The 19,480-nt window shown below is 56.7% G+C and overlaps 2 long non-coding RNA genes across 2 annotated transcripts; one reads left to right on the top strand and one right to left on the bottom strand.

Annotated features, from left to right (window-relative positions):
* Window positions 1–996, top strand: LOC141025453 (uncharacterized). The gene is made up of 2 exons (XR_012186917.1): window positions 1–375; window positions 467–996. It is a non-coding gene; the product is annotated as an uncharacterized lncRNA (long non-coding RNA).
* Window positions 997–13,295: 12,299 nt separating this feature from the next.
* LOC141025452 (uncharacterized) lies at window positions 13,296–14,612 on the bottom strand. Its single transcript, XR_012186916.1, has 2 exons — window positions 13,866–14,612; window positions 13,296–13,644 (listed from the first exon to the last, which is right to left on the bottom strand). It is a non-coding gene; the product is annotated as an uncharacterized lncRNA (long non-coding RNA).
* Between the last annotated feature and the right edge of the window lie 4,868 nt (window positions 14,613–19,480).

Raw genomic sequence — 19,480 nt, 5'->3', positions numbered from 1 at the left:
GCAAAAATTAATAGCTCTTAATCATTCAACCGTCGCTGCTCCTCCTCTATGTCCCCTTAATCTTATTTTTTAATTCCTTTATACTTAATTAATTTTTACTACATGCAGGAGTGACATATGGCGGACGATAGAGCCGAGCCGCTTAGGGATCCGGAGGCTGAACGTTATTTAATGGGCATCATAAACAACGAGATTCCTTATGTGCCGGGCTCAGCAGATGAGCAAGAAGAGGATGTAGTCTCTTCTTTTCTGAACCTTGACGGTGGAACAGACATTGTCGATGATCAAGAAGGTGAAGGAACGGACATTGTCGACGGAGGTCAACCGTCAACAAACGACGATCTCGAATTGCAAGTAGCAACCACCTCCGGCGAGGTATATATATACATTGAGCCTCTCGTGATACAAACTTACTGAAATGTGAATACATATGTATTAACGCGCACGACTCTCTTTCTTTTTTTAGCCCTCGGCCGGATCGAGTACGACAAAGCGTGGCAAATCCAAGGCGATGAAAACAGGAGAAACATATACCATTGATTTTGTCAGTGAAACCGGCAAGCCCCTACAGCACACCTCAAAGTTTATCAACCAATGCGGAGTCGTTGTTAGAGACAACGTCCCGATCACCGTCCAGGAATGGAAGGAGCCAAAGAAGGCACGTCTTGGTTTCAGTTTTGTCGACAAGAGAACGAAAAAGGATTGCTGGAGAAAGCTTATGGAACATTTCATTCTACCTCCGGAATACAACAAAGTTGATGAATTCGGTAACGAGGTTCCGGGTGGACGTGAGAGGAGGAGGCTAGTTAAAGAGTTCGCTCTTCAGAAGATGGCCGAAGCATTCCGGAACTTCAAGAAAAATTTAACCCGTGACTATGTCAACAAGGGCAAGACTCCGGATTTCAATGGACAACATGAGAAACTGAAAGATGATTGGCCAGAATTTGTGAGGCAAAAGAAATCGGAGCATTTCAAGGAAATATCGAAAAAAAATAAGGATAATGCGAGTAAGAAAAAGTACCATCATATTATGGGTCCAGGAGGATACCTCCTTTCGGAGCCTAAGTGGCAGAAGATGGAGGAGGACCTGAGGGTGTGAGGAATCCCTCTAGGTATAGAGGGATGGGACCCAAAGGCCAAAAGCTGGTGGTACGGGCATGGGGGATCGCTAGACCCGGAGACAGGGGTGTGTGTTCACCGGAAGAAAAAGTTTGCTCCCACCCAAGCCCTTATTGACGCAATGACCCAAGCTCAAGAGGGCTTGATCAAGTTCAACAGAGAGAAAGACGCACTGACAACAGCCCTCGGGAATGATGAACACGGAGGACATGTACGAGGCAAAGGCAGAATTCCGTGGAAAGTAGGGTTTTCCCTGGACAATGACCCGTACTGTTACAGAAGCCGTAAGAGAAAGACGGACCGGGATGCAGATCTTTTGGCGAAGTTTGCATCGGAACTCCATGCGTTGAAGCAGACCGTGCATGAACTAGTAAAAGAAAAATCGGCTGCAGGGCCGCATGAAGATCATGAAGCAGATCGCGGAAGCCAGCAGCGGAGAAGCAGCGTGGCTTCCACGGATGCCCCGCCTGGTGTTAATGCACCGACGATCGAGATTCGTGCACCGGAGCCTCACTACCCCGTGGATGATGTAAAGGAGATGAAAGAATGTGATCTGCATTATCCCGTGGGGAACGTTTCCACGAAGGTAGCTACCGGCAGTGCTTTACCCTGTACACCTGGAGCACTCCACCACAACAACCCCATTGCATATGGCTATGCTCGTGTCACGGTGGAAGACATAGTCCAAGAGTTTGAGGACCTGGAGATTGACAAAGCTACACCCGAAGGGGAGAGAAGACTTGGAGATGTCAAGCGCCAGATCATTCTATGGAAAAAGAAGTACATAGTGTTTCCAGGCGAGGCGCCAAGGCTAACAAGTCCACCCCCTCCGATGGTGGTGGTGGTGGTGGTGGTGGTGGTGGCGGTGGTGGTGGTCGTGGTGGTTCACCTACACCTCCTTCACGCCATTCGACGCCGTCCCCCGATCCACAACCTCCGGCGGGTAAGCAGCCGCCGCCCCCCAATCCTCCTCCGGCGGGTACGACGCCCCCCAATCCTCCTCCGGCGGGTACGACGCCCCCCAATCCACCTCCGGCGAAGAAGCAGAAGCAGGCGGACAGCAAGGAAACCCGCTCCTGGACTATTAACCCGGACCCTTATGTACCTAAGACCACAAGGGTACCGGAGCCATCACTGAAGCCTCTCCTCCCAAGGCCTTGGGAACTTAGTGAAGCTGAAACCAAATTGGCCGCGTCTGCTCATTATGAGAAATGGAAGGCGGATATGAAGGCGATAAAAGAGCCTGAGGCCAAGCAAGTATTCACTGAGAAGCAAAAGAAGTGGGCTAAGGATTTTTTGACGACACCGTCCCAAGCCGAGCTGAATATGCCTGACGACTATGGACATGAACTTCGTAGGCAAGCAAAAATATTGAAGGAGGAGAAAGAAGAAAGTAAAAAAAGCAGGAAACAAGTTGACCAGCTCGGGATGCAGAATAAACAATCGATCCCCCCGCTCATAGTGAAAGCCGGTCCGGAAGAGGACCCCGAGATCATAGCAGCTGCGGCAGCACTTGGATTGACTGTAGCGAGTGCCATGAAACAAGCGTCCGAGATGGGTTTGACTCTTCATGCCTTGTTAGGCCTTGAGGATGCGCCAGTATGTGAGATAGCATTACAATATGTGCGGAATGGGCCTCTCGTCGAGCCTGCGCGGGAAAAGAGTCTACCACCACAAATGCGAAATCTGCTACGTTGGTACAAGCATTTCATAACATGGGCCGACAAAGAATATGTTTATGCGGATGTTACAGAGGAGCATCACACCAAACGGTACTCTGTACAAGTTCATATGAGTGAATTGTTCCAGCTGTTCAATCTGCGCGACCTTGACAAATCTATCCTGAGTTGCTATGTTCTGTAAGTGATTTATTTCTATCTCATCTCGTTCTTCATTGCCTGCACTATATATATATATTGTCCTAACTATATTGTTGCGTACGCTATTATGCAGATTGAAGATTTGGGAATGCAAAATAAGAAACATCCATGATGTTGGGTTCATTGACCCACATATCGTTAATGGACATGTGTTACAAAATCACCCCGAAGATGTGGAGAAAGACTTGTACAAGTTTCTTAGAAAGCATCAACTCAAAAGTCATATTCTATTTCCTTACCATTTTGGGTGAGTGTTTCTGTCTTGTGCCCATTCTCTTTTGTTTACTCCATGCATGGTATGTCTAATCGATGAGTTATGCATGACTGTGCATGTAACGTGTCCGCAGGTTCCACTGGATTCTGCTAAATATTGAACTTCACACCTGCAGAGTTCTAATCATGGACTCTATGGATTCGGATTCAAAGCGTTGGGCCGACATGAGAAAAATGCTGCAAAAGTAATTATTTTCAATCATTTGAGCTCTATATCGATCGGTCTCTTTCGTTCATTTCCTAATATCAAGTAACTAATAACTCCCTTGTTCATTTAATTTTCTTTGCCCTGTAGGGTTTGGAGACGGTTCTCAGAAGAAATTGTCGGTGAATTCAAACATGAGCTAGATTTTAGAAGGTTAGTTAATGTGGATAAGCAGCCACCGGGGACCAATCTATGTGGATACTATGTTTGTGAGAACATCCGGAGACACACCTCTGAGCGGAAGGCATCGGATAGCGTGCGGAAGGCGACGGATAACTTGCGGAGGAGGCTTAGTCCAGAAGCTCGCTTCCGACCAATTCAAGATGAATTAGCAGGATTTTTCATGAGGGAAGTCATCAAGACTCTCCCCTCTCCCTCGGCGGCGGCGTTTCCGCCGGGGCAATGGACGTCCATGTGGAGGTCTTCGTCACCGGCGACGGCGCCTCCTCCTTGTTGAGCAAGACGAGGAAGGCTGCCGAAGCCAGGGCCGCAGCGGATCGCATCGAGCCGTCCGTTCTGTTGCACGCTGCGATGCAGAGCCTCCGCATCCCCATCGGCACCGACGTCGACACCACCAACGTCGCTGAGGCCCGAACCCGGCTCGAGGAAAGGCGCCAGCAGATGCTGGACCTATCTGAGACGCTCGCCGCCACTCAGCGTCGCCTGGACGCCGCTCAGCTGGAGCGCGACGCCGCCTATGGATTCACGCCCGCCACGGCCGAGCCAAGCCAGGTCGCCGATGTGCGTGCCCGGGGAGGAGCGATTGGCCGGGCCCTCGGCGCCGTCCATACCGTCTATGAGACCCCAGCGAAGAACATGCACGCTGCCCAGGCAACCGCAGTCGGCTTGGACCAGCTCGCGGGTGAGGAGCTGAAATAGCGCATCGGGCGGATGCGTGAACTCCTCCACGCCGCCAACACCCAGCAGGACCGCCTCAACCAGCTCGCCAAACCGGCGGGATCCAGCTCCGCCCGCCTTGGCGGGCTCGGCGAACTTTTGCGCACCGCTTCCTCGCCACCCGGTGAGGCGCACTCCGGCCGAGCCCGGACTCGGCGCGACCCGGCCGCTACAGCCGCCAGCGGATTTGGCGACGAGCCCGTCCTAGAGATCCAGCGCGGACCCGGCCAGCATGGCCGGCGTCCGGCTCCAATCGACCCGGCCCCCCGTGGCCTGGCCGCAAGTCGACTTGGCCCGCGCGCCATCGACGACGCCGACGCTCGCCACCGCCTCGATCAGCTCGCTCGCTCCCTGGAGGTGGAGGAGAGCGGTGCTATCGGGCCGGCGTGCTTCGGCCCGTGCATCCGGGAGGAGCCCTTCCCCAAAGGATTCATGCTCCCCCGCGACACCCCCAAGTACAACGGGACGGTGAAGCCAGAAGACTGGCTCACCGACTACACCATGGCCATTGGCATCACCGGTGCCAATCGTCGTCTCGCCATGCGCTACGCACCGCTCATGCTCCAAGGGTCGGCCCGCACGTGGTTGAACAGCCTGCCGATGGGCAGCATCAACACGTGGGTGGACTTCGAGGAAGCCTTCGTCCGCAACTTCACGGGGACCTACAAGCCACCCGGCCGCCCTAGCCAGCTCGCCATGTGTGTGCAAGGGCCTACGGAGACCGGTCGCGAGTACCTCGCACGCTGGACCGAGCTCCGGAATAGCTGCGAGGGCGTCCATGAAGTCCAGGCGATCCAGTACTTCGTCAGCGGGTGCCGAGACGGCACCCTCGTCAAGCAGAAGCTCTTATGCTCCGAGCCGGCCACCATGGCCGCGCTCATGGTGACGGCGGACAAGTACGCCAACGCCGACTCCGCCATGAAGATCCAGGTGGCGCTGGATGAAGCCAGCAAGGCGAAGCCGGTTCCCCCTCCGAAGCCGGCCAGCGAAAGCAGCCGGCAGCAGCATCACCAGAACAACAAGCGCAAGGCCGACCAGCCGGCGTCGCATCACAACAACCGGCTCGTCGCGGCCACCGACCCCGCGGCGGACCCGGTGGCGAAGCGCCGGCAAACCAGCAAGACGGCATGGCAACCCGCCATGAGCTTCGAGCAGATGCTCGACGCCCCCTGCAAGTACCACAGCGGCGCAAGACCCTCCACGCACACGCTTCGGCAGTGCGCCATCACCAAGCGCATCATGAGGGGCGACGCCCCGCCCCCTCCGGCTCCGGCTCCAGGCGCGGGACAGCCGCCTCCGCCTCCACCACCACCTCCAGCTGGCGGCGCGATGCGCGACGACGCCTACCCGGACCAAAGCGCGGCCTGCGTCGTCTTCACCAGCCTCGGCGACGACAAGCTGAAGCAGTATTTCCAAGAGCACATCGTCACCGTGGTCAGCACGACACCTATCGAAGAAATCATCGGGTGCCGGGATGCCTCTGGCCGGGTTGCCAAGTGGGCGATCCAGCTAGCCGGCCACACCATCCTCTACGAGCCCCGCACCGCGATCAAGTCTCAAGCCCTGGCCGACTTCCTCGTCGACTGGACCGAGGCCCAGTACTTGCCGCCGCCTCCCGACTCGACGCATTGGCGCATGCACTTCGACGGGTCCAAGATGCGACTCGTCTTGGGGGCCAGCATCATACTATCGTCCCCGAAGGGCGACCGGCTCCGCTACGCGCTCCAGATCCACTTCGCCGCCTCCAACAACGTCACCGAGTACGAAGCCCTTGTGCACGGCCTCCGGCTTGCCAAGGAACTCGGCATCCGGCGCATCCTGTGCTACGGCGACTCGGACCTGGTGGTGCAGCAGTGCTCCGGCGAATGGGACGCCCGCGACTCCAACATGGCAAGCTACCGCTTCCTCGTCCAGAAGCTGTCCGGATCCTTCGAGGGCTGCGAGTTCCTCCACGTCCCGCGCGCGGAGAACGAAGCAGCCGACACGCTCGCCAAGATCGCCTCGTCACGACAAGCCATCCCGTCCGGCGTCTCCCTCGAGCACCTGCGCAAGTCGTCCGTCAAGCCATCGCCGGACTCCGAGTCCATCCACGTTCCAGACGACCCGGCCGCACCTCAACCCGGCCCGGGGACTGCTGAACCCGACCCAGGGGTTGCTCAGCTCGACCCGGCCACCATCGTCCCGGACCTGGACGTCGCCATCCCCGAACCCGGGGGCTGCTCAAGCCGGCTTGGGGGCTGCTGACTCGGAACCCACCCTGGTGGCCGTCTTTGCCGTGGTTACGACTCCATCTTGGGCCCTCCCAATATCAGAATTTTTGGAGAACGGGGTTCTCCCCATGGACGAGACCGAAGCTCGGCAGGTGCAGCGCCGGGCGTCCGCCTACAGCATCATCAACAACGAGCTCGTCAAGCGCAGCTCCACCGGCGTGTTCCAGCGCTGCGTCGAGCAGGAACGGGGCATCGACATCCTCCTCGACATACATCAGGGCGAATGTGGGCACCACGCCGCATCACGATCCCTGGTGGCCAAGGCGTTCCGCCACAGTTTCTATTGGCCCACGGCCCTCCAAGATGCCGAGTCGCTCGTCCTCAAGTGTGAGGGACGCCAGCGCTTCAGCAAATGCAGCCACCAGCCGGCGTCAACACTCCGCACCATACCGATCGCCTGGCCCTTCGCGGTCTGGGGACTCGACATGGTGGGACCCTTCAAAACCGCTCGAGGCGGCATGACGCACTTGCTGATGGCAGTGGACAAATTCATCAAGTGGATCGAGGCAAGACCAATCAAGAAACTGGACGGGCCAACAGCCGTCCGGTTCATCAAGGACATAGCGGTGCGCTACGGCATGCTGAACAGCATCATCACCGACAACGGCACCAACTTCGCCAAGGGCGCGCTCGAGCAATACTGCTCCGTCTCCGGCATCCGTCTCGACCTGGCCTCCGTTGCGCATCCGCAGTCCAACGGGCAGGTCGAGCGGGCCAATGGACCCATCCTGTCCGGCGTCAAGCCGCGACTCGTCGAGCCGCTCATCCGCTCACCCGGCAGCTGGCTTGACGAGTTGTCAGCCGTTCTCTGGAGTCTACGCACCACGCCGAATCGGTCGACCGGTTTCACCCCGTTCTTCCTCGTCTACGGAGCCGAAGCCGTCATCCCGACCGACGTCGAGTTCGACTTGCCGCGCGTCGCGATGTACACCGAAGCCGAAGCCAGAGAAGCCCGCGAAGATGGTGTCGACCTGCTCGAAGAGGCACGCCTCCTGACGCTCAGTCGCTCGGCCATCTACCAGCAAGGCCTGAGGCACTACCACAGCAAGAAGATCAAGCCCCTCGCGTTCCGCGAGGGCGACCTCGTCCTCCGACTCGTCCAAGAGCAGGCAGGCCAGCACAAGCTGTCCCCTCCATGGGAGGGCCCATTCATCGTGAGCAGGGCCTTGCGCGACCGCAACGCCTACTACCTCATCGACGCACGCAAGTCAAGGAAGCGCAAGAAGGACACTGCCGGTGAAGAAACGACCCGGCCGTGGAACGCGGAACTCCTCCGCCTGTTTTACAGTTAGCCGCACGAGCGTATGTATCATCGCCTTTTGTGAACGCATGAAACCATGGGGTCCCCGAACAAATCTCGGGGGCTGCCTTTTGTCGACCAATTTATTGTGTCCCTATTTCCTTGCATCACTATACCACTGAACCCGGCCACCGGTCCGACTCGCTCGACCCGGGGGCTCGGGGGCTGGCCGACTCGGTCGCCACCCCGCCGCCTTACTTGGTGATTCCTGATAAAGTTAGGATGCCGCGGTCCCCCACTTCGCCCTAAAGCCACAGATCCAGCTGTCGGCTGTCGGCTGGCAAGCACAACGGGCCAAAGCTCCTTCGCGCTTCATACACTAAGTCAAAGGCTGCCGGGTCGATCGACCCGGCCCACCATTCATCAAATGAACAGCCGCACGACCGGCTGCTCCCCAACCGGCTTCACCGGATTGCCGCCAGCCGGCCCAGTGGGTGTTTCGCTCGCGCTCAACGTTTCGAGGGACCCAAGTCCTGCGCGCTCCTCTCAAAGAACCGAACTCCTTGTCACGGACAGGAGCCTCGGCCGTCTAACTCGCGGGGGGGGGGAGGTTTGAGAAAGGAAAAGCGCATGAAATCGGTCCAAAAAACGAAAGGCAAAAAAGCAAAAGCACCCACGACATCTACACAAGTATTTAAGAAAAGGCCCATGGCCCGAGTTCATTACACCCTAAAACCCCCAGTGGGTGGGTGGACCTGCTATTTAACAGATTTTACACAAAGTGTCTCAGGCATCTCCAGCGCCGCGTCGCGACATCAACGACTCTCCCCTGGCGGCCTCTAGGTCCAGCGAGGTGCCGGTGTCCTCCTCAGCACCCGCGTCGCGGTAGACGCCCGGCTCCTTCGAGCTCCCCTCCGGATCGTAGAGGAGCAAGCCGTAGTCGTCGCCGTCCACGACCCTGCCATCTTCCGTCCACTTCGGATGGAACTCGTCGTGGAAGGCGAACTCGGCGATGTAGCTGGCCCGGGAGGCGATCCAGCCGGCTTGCTCCTACAAGAGCTGCTCCGAACCGGCCCGCTGGCCCATCAACGCGTCCAGCTGCAGGTCCGGATGCCAGGACAGCGCGAACCGGAGCGCCATCTCAGCACCGGCACGAGCAGCGGAGACGCGCCACTCGCCAAGCCGGTCCGGCCCCATCTCCAACCAACGCGCCAGGCGCGACAAGCTGCTCGGTTGGACGGAGTCCGGCCATAGGGCCGCCGTCATTGCGGTGCCGGCCCGGGACAGCCGCCCTAACTGCGTTCCCAGGACCTGGCGGGCCTCAGCGGCGGCGATGATCTCCGGGAAGTCCAGGCCACCCGCGGATCCGTCCCGGACCCAACGACGCCGGTCGGGTCACGCTGATAGCGGACGGCTTCCTCCGCCAGCCGCTGCGTCTCTGGGAAGGCCCCTGCCGCAAAGGAAGAAGCGAGTTAGAAGAAGAACAACAAGGAAGAAAAGCCGGATCCCGACCCGGCAAACGACAAGAAAAAGCACTTACTAGAGAAGGACTCTTCCAGGTGCTGCGCCTCAAGCAACGTACCACGCCGCTCCCGCTCGATGGCGCGGTCGCGCTCCTCGAGCGCCTTCTCCAGATCGGCCGCCTTGGCAAGGGCCGCCTTCAGCTTGGCGTCCTTGTCTTCGGCCGCCTCGCAGCGACGGGCCTCGTCCTGACGGGCCCCCTCAGTCGTGGTGACCTGCCCCCGCAGGCGATCCACCTCGGCCTGGAGCCGGCCCTTGTCGTCGGCCAGCTAGCCGCGCTGCTGGTCCGCCTCCACCAGGGCATGCTGCGCCTCTGCCACCTTGGCGGCTTCTGCCTTAAGGAGCTCCACCTCGGCCTCGAGGCGGCTCTTGTGACCTGCCAGCTGCTCATGCAGCTGGTTGGCCTCGTCGAGAGACCACCGAGCCGCGGCCACCTCCACCCTCGCCTGCGCCGCCTCGACGCCAATATGGCCGGTGTCGGCAACGAGCCGGTCGTAGTGATGACCGGCCTGGAGCAGACGAGTCCGCCAGGACAGCACCTCGGCTGCGAAAAAGAAGGACTCAGCAGAAGAAAAAAAGCAAGACTTAAGATTTGGCCCAACTGTTACACAGTTGGCCCAAATCTCGGGGGCTACACCCAGTGGGTGCGCTAGCGCGCCCCCCACTAGAAAAGAGCACAAGAATACCTGCGGCGATGCGGAGCTCCTCCTCCTTGGCGGCAAGCTGCTCCATGAGCTCCCGGTGCTTGCCCAGGAGACGATTGTAGGCGGCGACCCGGAAGGCGTCGAGATGCTGAAGAAAGCAGAAATCAGAACAAGGCAAACAATCTAAAGCTTCGACCCAACTACTACGTAGTTGGCCCGAACCTCGGGGGCTACACCCAGTGGGTGCGCTAGCGCTCCCCCACAAAGAAGAAATTACAAGAAGACTTACCAGAACGGCGCGCTCCAGGTCGCGCGTCCTCTCCACCTCGGCCTGGGCGAAGGCCTCGAGCCGTTCCGTCCGGCCTCGCAGGCGGCGACTGACGGCGTCCAGCGCCGCCTCCTCCTGGGTCTGAGGCCCGAAGACAACGGCGCCCCCGCTCCGCGCCGGGTGCGCCACGACAGCTCGGCGCCCTCCCTGCCGGGGCACCAAGGCGTACTCCCCGCTGGCCGCTCGCGACGCGGCCAGCACCTCCTCCGACGCCCCTCCCAGCGCCGACGATGACCCGGACGCCGGGATGCCCTGCGTCGCCGTCTCCGGCCCAGCTGCCGGGGTGGCCTCCGGCACCGCCGCCCGCGGTGCCTCCTCCAAAACCGGTGGCGCCTCCGACACCGCCGCCCGCAGCGTCTCTTCCAAAACGACGCCGCCTCCACCACCATCAGTCCCCGCTCGCTCGACCACGTCGGCCCACGGCGGGGTGTCATCCTCCACCTCCATGACCTCCCGGTCGGGGATCACCACCTCAGCCCGGCCTCCACGGCCGCGCTCCCTCACCGACGACGGCTCAAAGACCGTCGCCGCCACCACCGTGCCCTTCGGCATCTCGCGTCAGGCCGGCTCCGCGCCGGCTTGCGCCCATGCCGCCGCCGCGTCGGTCCAAGCACGGACCGACGCCGCCTCCAGCTCCGCCTCGGCCCGGTTCCTGTCCCGCCAGGCCAAGGCTTCGGCGTCGTTCGGATCCAGGCCGAGGTCCGAGTCGGCCCGTCCCTCCACCTCGGCCTGGTCGGCAAGGTCGGACCGGCTCCTGCGGAACGCGGCCCCTTCGGCGGTCGCGGCTTCCGCCACCGCCCTCGCCAGCGCGATTGGCGACCTGGAGAAGAAGACAGAATGAGCGGAAAAGAAACAAGACTAGCTCAAGAAAAAAATCTAAGCGCAAACGAGAGATGAAGCTTACCCCGCCAAGACCGGGACCGGGGTTGGCCTCCCGTGCCCGCCGCCGCGCTTCCTCTTGGCCGGCTTCCCAGCCGCGGCCGGGTCCGCCGTGCGCTTCAGGGCCCGGGGTCGCGGCACGACGCTGTCTTTCCCATGCGGGCGGCTCGGCGCCGCCCCGTGCGAGGACCCGGCTCCGCCCGCGTCGCCGCCTCCCTCGCCCAACGCCACTACACCGACAACTGGCGTCAGCACCGACCGTTCCGTGTCGCGGTCAGCAATTCAAGACACATGAAGAAAAACATGAGACTTACCCGCGCGACGCCCAGCGCCGGCGTCGGACTCGGCCTCCTCCTCCCGCCATGACCGCGGGCTCCTCTGGCGCCACCGGCTCCACTTGCGACGGGGCCCGGGCGTAAGGATGCCGAATCGCGTTCAGAAGTACCCCCCCACGTCGCGTCAGGACGGATGAGAAGGTGCGCGGCAGCAAAGTAAGAAGACCAGACACTCACCTGCGGCGCCGGGTTCGACTGGCTGTACGGCGCCTTGCCGAACCGCCAGTCCTCCCCAAGGTTGGCCTTGGAGATGTCATTCACGCCACGCGCCCCTGCCCCTCGGGCCGAGGCCTCTGCTCGCCGCGCGGCAGGCGAACGCCGACGTCCGTCTCCCGCGGCAGGCGCCGCGTCGCCCGGAGTTGGGTGATGTCCTCGGAGGTGACATTCGAACCCATCCAAGAGCCCGATGGCAGCGACATGATCAAAGGAAGAAGAAGGAAGATGGACGGGGAAGGAGTTCTGCTCGGAGCAGCAGGCGCCGCAGTGCGTCAATTGCAAAGAGCGGAGCGAGAGCAAAGGGACAGGAGGGCGCGAGCGAGAATAATGTCCGCCGCCCCCTGCCCCCGGATTTATAACCCTCGGTTTGAACGTGGGGAAGTGGGATCGTCTGCATGGGCCCGTTCCACTACCCCGGAATAAGTGCGCACGTACACGCGCAGTAACTGCCCGAGGAAGAGCAACCGGCCCCCGGACGCCGCAATAAATCCGTGCGCTTGGGCCGAGGGCGCACGGCGGTGGGCCCCAGCCCGTCGCCCGGTCCCGTCACGCGCGTGGCATGTCAGGCCCCTCCGACTTTCGGGCACCACGCGGCGCCCGCGCAAAGCCCGAGGATTGCCCCAAGATTCGGCGGACTTCTTGGTCCCCACCACGGCCGGGATGCCACGATCCGGTTTTCGAGAAAACCGGCACACAGTGGGTGTTGCCGGACCCGACGCTCGCAGAATCCACCTTGCTTAAGGGGGAAACTGCGAAGGCCCACTCATCCGAAGACGGTGGACCTTCACAGCTTCGGGGACTACAGTCGGGGGGATGGACCCTGGGCAGGCAACGGAACCCAGATCCTCTTCAAAAAAACCAACGGGGCTGGCACCGCCCCTCAATACCGGCCAAGCCCCGCGAGCCGGCCAGACTAGCCGACCCGGCAAGACACGTCGACTCGGCCTCAACAACTAGCGCAAGACCGCCGAACCCGGCACGGCCAAAGCCTCCTCACCAAGCCAGCGCCACCCATGGCGTGCTACGCAATCCAGCCGCGGGTCAACTCCCGTCCCATCCAGGCCGTATGATGGGGACGAGACTTCAATCAACGATGACCGAGGCAACAGTGCCCCGCCCATGCCTCTGGTCAATAGGAACGTGGCAACAGTGCCCCTCACCTACCCGCTGACCAGGGCCGGCGTGGCTACAGTGCCCCCGCCCTCACCGCTGACGACAGCAAGCGGCAACCTGACGGAGAGCAATGTACGTGACTCAACTCGGCCACGCCCTGACGATCGACAAGACGACGCACAGTCCCCCTAGGCATGCAGGGCCCGCACCTAGGGGAACCCGGCGAACCACAAGCCCTCAGCGGGACCCAGCCCGGGTCCCCAGACACCGACAATACGGACCCACCGACTTGTAACATTACCATTGTACCCCCGGGGGGTTGGACTATAAAACCCCCCGGGAGCCCACGATCATTCGGGGAGCGAGCAAGAGGACTAGCCACAAAACAGCAACACCGGAGAGAAGGAGCAGCCCAAGCCTTGGCCAGCTTCCTTCCTCCTCCATACAGATCCAGGAGCAACATTGTACTATCGATTATCCAACTACACTCGGCAGGACTAGGGGTATTATCTCTCCGGAGAGCCCCGAACCTGGGTATGTTCGGCGTCCCGCGCCCGCTCATGCTAACCTCGCCTCTGGAGTCCACCAGCGCCCTCGAGCCTTCTCCTCTCTTTAGCCATCCCTTGCATCTGTGTGCGCCCACCACGACACTTTCAGCACATACATGTTGAAGTATCCTCTCTTCAGTTCATGCTAAGCTCCAATTTAAAATCTGGCAAGTAAACTGATACAAAATGAAATACATAAGACATATGTTGTAGCATAATATTGCAGTGAAGAAATTGTAAGGCATGTGTTGTAGCACGACCATTGCAGAATTTATATTGTTCCAAGACAAAAAGGACTAAATATTTTTTCAGACAAAAAATGTATCAGCATGAAAGTGTTCTTGCTAGGTTGAGACTTGAGACTGTACGTCCAACCAATAATTCTGAAACTGCATACCTACTGTCAGGTAACCCAGCATCCTCAACAGTGACCACCACAGTAGTCCTCCATTCCTATTTCAGAATTGATCAGAACAAGATCATCATGCAGCCATCCCCTTTCGCCGTTGGGTCGTCGCCGCCGCTGTAGCCGATCTATATTGTCGCCATGCGCCGAGCTCTCGTGCTTTAGACCGGCGCCCTCCTCACTCCCCCAGCCACCGGACGGCAGCTGCTCGCCCCCCACCACCACGGTTGGAGCCTGCGGGAGAAGGGGTGGGAAGGAACAGGGAGGAAGAGGGGTAAGGGGCGAGAAGAGGGTGCCTAGAGCCTCGGCTGTGGTAGGAGGGGTGGGAGGGAACAGAGAGGAAGAGGGCGGCCGGAGCGTCATGGAGCATGGGTACTCGAGGAAGACCCGTTCCGGCCATGGGGATGTGGATCCAGCGGAGGAGATCCTCCAGCGGCAGAGCTTGGCAGGGGCGCCGGCGCTGGGAGGTGCAGCCGACAGGGAAGGCGAGGGGCGTCCGGATCCGCGGGTGCTGGCGAAGAACGGCAGCTTGGCGGCGGTGGTGGCCGGTGGCGCGCGGTGAGGCGGGGCGGGGCAGGAGGTGGCGGCGCGCTGCAGGAGGAGATGGGATTGGGAGGCAGGGTCGTGCGGGTGGCCGGGGTTTTTTTTTCTCTCCGCCGTACCGGTTCGGGCTGAGTTATGACGAGGACTGCGGGTTCAATTATTAAAAACCACAGGACCTTTCTGTAAAAACGCCGCGACGGTGAACAATCCATGCTTTATTATTATTACTAGGGAGAGATGAGGTGTTTGGTTGTCACTAAAAACTATGATTTTAATACTGTAGTATTTGCAAAACCGTGGTATTTTCTCTGTTTTTAAAAAAGAACCGCGGACCTCTTTTTTAAAAACTGAGCTGGCGAAAGAAACGCCTCGTCGTCATCTTCCTCCTTGCTCCAAGCCGCTGTCACCTCCTCCTTCATCCTCATGTTGCTTCTGCTCGACGACCTTGTTCCGTTGAATCTCGGCCGTGAACTCCTTCGCTCAACCTTTGCCTCTGATATGCTGTCGTGGTGCACTGTCTAGTAGCTGATCGCCGGTACATCATACACCTCTCCGTGCCGGCATTGATCCCTGCCTCCTGTCGTTTCCCCCTCCAGCCCCGTCACGCTAGCCGTGAGGAACGGAGCGAGCAAGTCCCAGGTCCAAGGCCCCCCGCCGCAACCGTCACGCTAGCCGTGAGGAAAGAAACGCCTCGTCGTCATCTTCCTCCTTGCTCCAAGCCTCGCCTTGCCACCGAAAATGGAGGCGCCACCAAGGGAGCCGCCGCCCCAGGTCCAAGGCCCCCCGCCGCAACCGTCCCTCGCCATGTTGCCGCCTCGCGCCGCCGCCGGAGGCAGGCCGTTGCTCCCCCGCCAACTGGATCAGGGGATGCGCCTCCGCGCGGGTGGATGCCCTACCCCATCCAGGCCCGACGCAGGGAGGAGGAGAGCACCTCCGTCACCGTCATCGGCCGTGGCCTTCGCCCGGCGGCTTCCTCCAGCGGTGACGGAGGAAGGGATGATGGAAGGGCGCCCCGGCGGCCTGGTACGGGAGCTCCGCCCGAGCCGCCCAAGCGGGGGACGGCGCGGGGGCGGTCCAAAAATCACGGGAGCTTTGGACCATTCTGTCAACAAGATATATAGCACTCCCTCTGTTAACAAATATAGCACCACTGTAAACAAATACTCCTATCCTATTAATATATCATCATAGAGACACTATGATCTGTCAGCTCAGCATGTAATAAACAAAACAAAATCCATAACTTTTCTTACATTTCACATCATATTTTTCGGTATGAGATATTCTATAGCTTCATAAAATATATGGTGTCCAACTCAAATTGTTAGAGTAGTGATCTAAAACATGTTATATTTGTTTGAAGTACAGCTCGAAGAAAAAGTACACTCTGAGCTGGCTTTACATTACAGGTGGGATCACGGAGCACTTCTGCTGGTGCTACTTAATTCGTCTCAACCAGTTTTCTCGTTCTCTTTCGTGCATATATTGATGTATAGAAATTTAAATCATGTCGATCAATTGATCGATCCAATTACCTCATCGATCAGAGCAAAAAGACCCTGCTTTTTCCGGAGGAAGATAGAAGAGATAGATGCTCTGGTTTCTCTCGATCGATCTTACCTTTGTCCGTTTTCATGAGTATTTTGCATGCAGCACACTTCTTGTTTTTTGTCCATGCCTTTTGGAAATTAAAAGATCGGTAGGTGAAGTTGTTTCTTTTCCTATACTTTCTGTTCCATAATACTCCAGTTTTTTATTTCTCGACATGGATAGAACTAAGGGCTCCATTGATTTAAAGGATTTTCGTAGGAATTTTGGAGGATTAAAATCATTAGCAATTTTCCTTATGTTGGTTGTTTGGTTCATAGGATTGAATCCTATAAAAAGTTTTTCTAAGGATTTTTTGTACTACATCTCGTAGGATTTCTAGCAACCACTCAAACCTCTTTGAAGGATTCCTTTGTTTTCCGTATTATTTTTATTTTTATTTTTATTTAGAAAAGGAGGAGGACCCCCGGCCTCTGCATCTAGACGGTGCATGCAACCACTTTACTAATTATTCACACAAGACCTTACAAAGTCATACAATAGTAAGACTAAAGCCACCGTCTAGGCAACATCTGTCGATACTCCTATCCAGTTGATGTAGGGATGCTGATAGTCTGGGCCTAATATCAAACCGACCTCGCAGCCAAACCTAACATCTAAGACCTGAGGTCCCAACCAGGACGCCTGCCGGGTATGGGGCACCCACCAGTCCGGCGCACTCCTCAATCAGGACGCTTGTCGGGTATGAGGCCGCCGCAGCCACCTGCCACCAATCCATCTTCAGTGTTGTACTGTTGCATCTACCTTGCCCAATCTAGCTGCCGTCGACGACTCCACGACGCCATCATCCTGCGCTCGTCCATCATCACACGCCCACTAGCGAGACCCCGCTGCTCCATGCCGCCGTTGTTGACGTGCCAGATGCCATGCCGCTCCTCCGACGCGAAACACCAACTGTTGCCATTGGTCCCATCCCCTCCGCCCGCAGTTCCTCAAACCGAGCACCCAAACGCCCCAGGTGGCGCCTCCAAGAAGGGTACGACACACGCAGTGCCGCCGCCACCTAATCTAAGGAGATTTAGGGTTTTTAACCAGGGCATGGGGTCGGGGTGGAGGGCAGGGACCTCGACGGCACCTGCAAGGAGGAGAACGGCGACCCTGGTCGTCGCCACCGTCGGGATGAACGAGTCATCCAGAGTTTCCTCCGGTCCGATGTCACCTTTACCAGCCCCCGCGAACGCACCGAGGCCGACGATCGCGATCGTAGGCCACCAAATGCAGCGGGAGAGAGCCTGCAGCACGGAGGAGATCCATCGGCGACTCACCGTCCACGCGGTCAAGACGCCGTCCATCCACCCCCACGAACGTCACCAGCCGAGGGCACCGTCGCCATGCCTAACGGGGTCGCCGCCCCTGGTCCAGGTTCCTCCAAGAAGGCCGGAGTGGCGAGATGCGCCACGAGCGACGAGATCCGGCATCGCGCGGCCAACGTCATCGCCCAAGCCCGCCGCCGCCGGGAGTCCCACACCCATGGATCTGGGCACCCGTGCACCGCCGCGAGTCCGCCGTCTCCGGGATCCGCCACACCGTCGGGAGGGCCGCACCCCGCGGATTAGGACGCCCGCGCCGCCGCGGATCCGGAAACGAGAGGAGAGACCCTCCGCCGTCGCACGCACGGGCTTTGCCCGGCGCCGACCATCGGCAGCGGCGGAGGGAGAGAAGGGCGCTGGAGGGACTAGGCGGCCGCGGCGGCTGAGCAGAGTCGCCCGCAAGGGAGGCGACGCGAGAGGGACGCAAAGAGAGCCTTGGCTGGATTCTTGTTGCGTTGTTGTTTTCCGTATGGAGCTATCAAACAAAACAAAACCCGGCGGGACTGATATGAGATTGGCATTTCAATCATTTGGCTTTTTTATTTTCATGTTTTTACAATCCTACAAATCAAAGAGGCCCGTCTGGTGGAAGGAGATGGTCGATGTCATCCATCTTATGACCTACATAACACCAACCAAATGAACGAAGAGCACACAAGTAAATTAAGCTTATACAAGTACAGAAAAGCATTGCGGGCATTTTCTTAATTTGGGAATAAATACAAGTACAAGTAAATTAATAAGCTTATACAAGTACACAAGCAAATTAAGCTTTTTCTTTCTTTTCGGATTTCTTTTTTTCTTTTCGTTTTTTATTTTAAAATTTGAAACATTTTCTTAATTTGGGAATTATTTCGAAATTTCAAACAGTTTTCACATTTATCATTATTTTGTAATTTGGGAGCAACATTAAAAATAACGAATATTTTTTAAAAATCTTGAATTTTTTAATTTGGGGAACATTTTATAAGATTCGCAATATTTATTGAATTCATGAACATTTTTGGACAAGTTTTTTTAAATTTTTCATGAACACGTGAGCTAGTTGATCACTTCTACTTCGTTCATTCTCCCCTCAGGTTTTCGGGACCTCGTTCCTATATATTGCGCATCTGGGCTAGGCCACTTGATTTTTCTCAGCTCATAAAGAACAACCGGTAGAAAAACTATAAACAGGTTTGTGCTCGAGAAAAAAGTGCTACAGATTTTTAACTAATGTGTAAAGTTTCGTGACTTGTAGTTTTTTTTTTGAGGATTTAAAAATTATTCGCATATTTTAAAAAATGTCATGGATTTTAATAAATGGTGATGAATTCAAAAATATCCATAAGTTTTAAAAAGTGCTCATAAAGTTAAAAAAGTTCATGTAGTTCAATTTATTTTATGATTTTCTAAAAAATCCATAGTTCAATAGATCTTCACGGATTTAAAAAATGTTTATGATTTTCAAAAAGGTTCATGAATTGAAAAGATGTTTGCAAAGTTAAGAAAATATGAACAAAAATGTTTCACTTTATTTAAAAAATCATGAGAGCAAAAGATGTTCATGGATTTCAGAAAAATATTCATGAATTTTAAAAAGTAATGCCCGTCGTGTATTTTTATATGTTGTCACTGAAATTTTAAAAAATGTTTGTGATTTTATAAAACAAAATTCTAACTTGAGACAAAATAAAAACTGAAAGAGGAAATAAAATAGAAAGAAAGAACCGGAAGTGAAAGCGGCAAAAAAATCAGCTCCCTATAGAAAACTGAAATAAATCAATGAAACCCAGTCTTATCCGTACTGTACCAGACAAAGAAAGGCTAAGGGTATCTGCAATGCACATCACCTACCGGACGCCCCAAATGTCCGCGGACATTGGGCCGGGCATCAGCCATCCAACCGTATATCTCTCAAACAAGGAGGACACCGAGCACTTTTATAGTACATAGATTTTTTTTACAATGCAAAAGATTCCTAAAACAACTCCTGGTCGGAGGTGAGGTCAATGAACCCCCCAACCCCGACGTGTGCCTCTTTGGTTTTAATAGTATTATTACAGGTAGATATAGTACACTCGAGTTGGTTACACAATACAAGTAGGATCATGACGAGGAACCCGCAAAAAAAAAAAGGACCATGACGAGGATAGCGTCAACCAA

Source organism: Aegilops tauschii, chromosome 6 (genome assembly GCF_002575655.3).
Source record: "Aegilops tauschii subsp. strangulata cultivar AL8/78 chromosome 6, Aet v6.0, whole genome shotgun sequence".
Classification (NCBI taxonomy): Eukaryota; Viridiplantae; Streptophyta; class Magnoliopsida; order Poales; family Poaceae; genus Aegilops; species Aegilops tauschii.
The sequence above is the reverse complement of the archived record's forward strand: the minus strand, read 5'-3'. Positions and strand labels throughout refer to the sequence as shown.